We start from the raw sequence: 4,815 nt of genomic DNA on the forward strand, positions 1-4,815 counted from the left end.
TCTTTATCACATTTCTCATTTCACAGGATCAGCTTACAGGATATGAGGTCACATTAATAAGATACCCCAGGCCTTTACTGAGCCACCAAGGAGAACCTGGGCAGCAACTGTGCAAGCTTCCCTGAGCCACCCCACCAATGTGCTTCACACCAGACCTGGAGGGAGCACACCTAGTGCCCATCCAGCGATTGACATGTCTGTTGGGAATCCTAGTTATGACCTGACCAATCTCCTACTGAAGAAAGATTCTATTGACTCCAGTGGAAGGTGGGACAGATTCTTTGGGTCTGTTGTGTTAATGCGTTTGTGCTCTGGACCCTTGTGCTCTGGCATCTGGAATGACTCCATAGGCTCATTTCAGAGAGGGCACCATGGTAACAGCTTCCAGTCACTATCCTCCCAGGCTGCTTTGAAGCTGGAGGCCTAGCGGTAGAGAGCACTGAATTCCATTACTAACCTCTTCAGAAATACGCCAGTTTCTATAGGAGCTCAGACACAGTGCTGTAGGTGCTCATCGCAACAAGACAAAACATTATGGTGTTACAGTAATTAGAAGACACAGATGGAGAAGCCCAAAGTGATGACCTAGTCCATCCCCCAGCCAGTGCAGAGTTGCCTCTAACCATATACTTGCTAGTGCTTTGCCAGTCTAGGTTTAAATGAACCAAACAATTGGACTTTTGCTGCCTACCTTGGAACTGCCCATTAGCTCTCATGTTAGGGAGGGTTTGTCCTAAGGTTCTCCTTTCTGACTACAGCTATCACTGGCTGTAACTGCATGTGTTGGGCAGTTGTCCCAGAAAGTGTGCACTGACAGCAAAATCATAGCACAAAGTGAGAGGGCTAGACCTGGTTCTTTAGCACTTGGCCATCCATCAGCTTGGTTTATTGAATGAAGGACAGGAGGGGAAGAAGGAAAGTTCAGCCATTCCTTATTAGTGATGGTGAAAAATCTCAGGATCTGCCTGAAAAGAAACCATTGACTGGTGGCATTTTTTATATGAATAGGGGTAATGCCTCAGCAAATCTCTGGGGCATGTGCTTAAATGAATCCTGTACTGCTGATGGAATTTTTCAGCTATGCATATCTTTCAACAATCCAACCTTGCAGGGGAAGACTATGCATCATTAAGCGTTGACAATCAGTCTGTTAAGCCTGGGTCTCTAGGAGTGGTGTTTCCATGCAGATGTACAAGGGAAAAAAGTAAATATGTGTGTTCTTAGTTGCTTCTACTCCCAATGTTTCTTATAACAAGCAACATGTTTCTGGGATAGATCCTCAGCTGGCGTAAACTGCAAGACAATGGAGTTACACTGATTTATACCAGATGAGGATCTGGCCCTCTATGCAGAAGACATTCGGTTGGTATAGTGGTCATCGCTGACACCGAACAACCACAATAATTTAGCATGTTTTGTGATGGGGAACACAAAAAGCTCCCCAGTCACAAAAGTACGAGGTTGTTATGCCAGGATATAAATATCAATGTGTGACAGGGTCAGGCCAGATGGCTACAGGAGAGTGTTTCCCCCCCCCACACACACACACCTACCATCACCTTTAATGGGGAATGGGAGACACAGACAGGCTCCTTAGCAGCAGTTCAGAGGTGTGAGGAGGGGGCAGAGGGACCCTGAGCCCCCGACTGGGCCCTGCCTGCAGGCACCTTGTTCCAGGTGCAGGGAGGGCCAGGCTGAAGTCTTTCCCCCGGGCCCACGGCTGTCTGGGTGCTAGTCCAGGAATCCCATCTCCACTGCATCAGCCACCTCTGGCTGCAGCAGCCACGTGGCCAGCTGCTCAATGTCATCCAGGCTCAGCAGGCGAAGGCTCCGCCCATAATCCTTCTGCAGCTGCTCCAGCACCTTCTCCGCGTCAGCTGTGCTGAAGTGCCGAGCCAGGACCTGGCCCAGCGGGTGCCAGATGGTCGGGAATGGTGGCGGGGGTCCCCTGTGCCCCGGGTCCTCGGGGGAAGCCTTCTCCGGTGGCTTGATCACCAGGTTCAGCTTGGACTCAGGGCCGATGGAATAGTCTGAGAGCCTGTGCTCATCTGCCAGGGCTTTGCCCTTGAAAAGCAGCCGCTGCTGAGAGACTGGGACGTTCAACTTCTCCAAGACCAGATGCTTCAGGGTGCTGACGCGCTCGTCCGCGGAGACCTGCAGGCTGCAGCCCCGGCCCTGCAGCGGCTTCACCGGTGAGTGTTAGAAGGCAGATATATTAGTCCCAGATTAAGCAGGTCCATTTTCCCTCACTTCAGTTTGTGGCATGTGTGCAAGGAGCTGGGAGCAAGAGGCACTAGGAGCTGAGAGTGAGAAGGGAAAGCATACTGCTGGAGGACTGAGGAGTACAAGCTTATCAGACACCAGGAGGAAGATCCTGTGGTGAGGATAAAGAAGGTGTTGGGAGGAGGCCATGGGGAAGTAGCCCAGAGGGCTGTAGCTGTCATGCAGCTGTTCCAGGAGGCACTCTAGACAGCTACAGTCCACAGGCCCTGGGCTGGAACCCGGAGTAGAGGGCGGGCCTGGGTTCCCCCCAAACCTCCCAACTCCTGATCAGACACAGGAGGAGTTGACTTGGACTGTGGGTTCCACCAGAGGGGAAGGTCTCTGAGCTGTTCCCCGACCCACATAGTGGATCAGCAGAGACTGCGGGGATTGTTCTCCTTCCTTTTCCCCGTGCTGGCTAGTGATGAGGTTAGCTGAGTGAACGGCAGGTTTGAGCCACTAGTAAAAGTGGCCAAACTGAGGGCTGCCGTGAATCTCTGAGGCAAGCAAATCTGCCAATAAGCGCAGGACCCACTAAGGCAGAGGAGGAACTTTGTCACAAATGGAACAGCAAAACTCTACAGCAGTATTTTTCAAGCCACTGTCTGTGGCCCACTGGTGGTCTGCAAAGACCTGACAGGTCACATGGTTCTCTTTCTTTCTCCTTTCCACCTGCTAAATACTTGCAATATTTTCTTAATACTGCTTCTCCAGGCAAACAACTGGTGTAGTTGGCACAGTTGCTTGATCACAAAAGGCCAATTTCTCTATTAAGATGTGGGCTGCCTTACAGAAAAAACTTGCAAAGCCCTGCTCTCTAGCTTTCTCCTGTCCTCTCCCATCCGATCCCAAGGAGGAATGCTTTCTCCCCTGATAAGAGGCTAGAAGAGTAGTTCTTCATGGCCTGGGCATCATGTGTCTTCCATCTACTCTCCCAAAGTTTCTCAGTTCAGACTTCATAATAGGAAGATACTTCATAAATTTTTTGCACAATCTGATAACAAACTTGACAAGTACATTTTTTGCACTCCGTTGGAGTAATGGTGGTTGTTGTCAGCGTTAAATGGTTTTCTTAGTTGTGACATGTCAGAAGATGTCCACTGAATTAAATGCTCTGCATGTTCGATTCCCTATTCAGCAAACACATCATCTTGCATTCTTCCAGTATCTGCCAGACTAGGGGAGCTTTTCTCCTGTGGAGTTAGAGCATTCTTGGAGGCCAGTGCAACTTGTTTGCTTTAAAGGCTTCATTTTAATGTAGCTGTGGAATGTGCTTGAAAATGTTCTGAAAATCATCAGTAAGAGAGAAGAAAATAGTACCGTTTCCTCAGAGCGTGTATTTTATTGAGAGGTACACAAATCTGCTCTGCTGTAAGCTAGGCACCACTGACTTGTGCATAGTTAACTCAGAAATTGTCTTTTGCTGGACTGGGAAGACAATACAGAACACAGATGAAGTGAAGATAAGAATTGTGGGAACAACAGAACACAATGGACAACAACTTTTTCTATGTCTATTCAGCTCATTCTGGTCGTCTTTCTACCCAGAGCAATGCTGGGAGGAGAGTGTATTGTCTTGTGTAGTGTAGACGAGAGAGCCTGCACTGTGATGGGGGGGAAAAAAAACAACAACCCTATCTGTTGTAAGTAATGCCTATGCTGATGTGTGATGCCATGAATTTCCAGCTCATGAAAAGGTTCTTGAGAGTGCCAAAAGCGTGTTGCTAGAATGCAACACACTTTGTTCATCAAAGCCGTAAGTAGGGAACTCTGTGTTTTGGACTTAGAAGTAACTTTTTGTACATTTATAGTATTTTCCACATTAAACATCATCTATGGTTTGGAAATTGTTCAGGCAAGATACATGTGGTTAACAGTCCTGAATATCAGCAACAGTTCTGCTAGGTTGAGTCTCTGTTTAATGTTAACACTTTTTTGGCTTTTCATTTACCTTTTGGGTGGACCTCTTTGGAGCAGCTGCCTGAAGGAAAAGCTAAGAGAGATCCCATGGATTTTTTTAAAAAACCAAAGACTAAGTGATGTGCTTAAGAAGAACAAGAAGGCATTAGAATATGGACTGTGAGCCTGGAAACCAGGTTTATGTTGGATACCCACTAAGGAGTACCTCTTCTGGGATGGTCTCTCAGTGGATGGATTCCTGGAACAAATTGAGGAGGAGGAAATTCACACCAGTTCTTGGACTCTGAGACATGAGGTTTTCCATAGGAGCTGTGAAAAGTTAGATTATGGGCTAGCAGTTGAAACAGTTCAACTTGAACTCCTGGTCAGTTCCACTCCTATTGAGTAGGTGGGGAAGGACTGATGGGAGCTTTTGGCTTGTTCTGTTGGGGCTCCATTTTGTAAGTCATCTTTGAGTTTTGGGGTTTCCTTCCCCTATCCCCACTTCCTTAAGTGTATTTGAAAGTACTAAGTAGAGTAGTTCTGTATGTGATTAAATCAATATAGTGATAGTATGTGTGGAAGGTTCATGCTACTCCTGTTGGTCTAACTCTACAGTACTGAATATGCTTTCACACTCTGGTTTAATTATCT

The 4,815-nt window shown here is 47.4% G+C and overlaps 1 pseudogene; it reads right to left on the reverse strand.

Moving 5' to 3' along the window:
- Positions 1–1,722: 1,722 nt before the first annotated feature.
- Positions 1,723–2,196, reverse strand: LOC140898885 (ubiquitin-like protein 4A pseudogene; annotated as a pseudogene).
- Between the last annotated feature and the right edge of the window lie 2,619 nt (positions 2,197–4,815).

This window comes from Lepidochelys kempii, chromosome 15 (assembly GCF_965140265.1).
Source record: "Lepidochelys kempii isolate rLepKem1 chromosome 15, rLepKem1.hap2, whole genome shotgun sequence".
Lineage (NCBI taxonomy): Eukaryota > Metazoa > Chordata > Testudines > Cheloniidae > Lepidochelys > Lepidochelys kempii.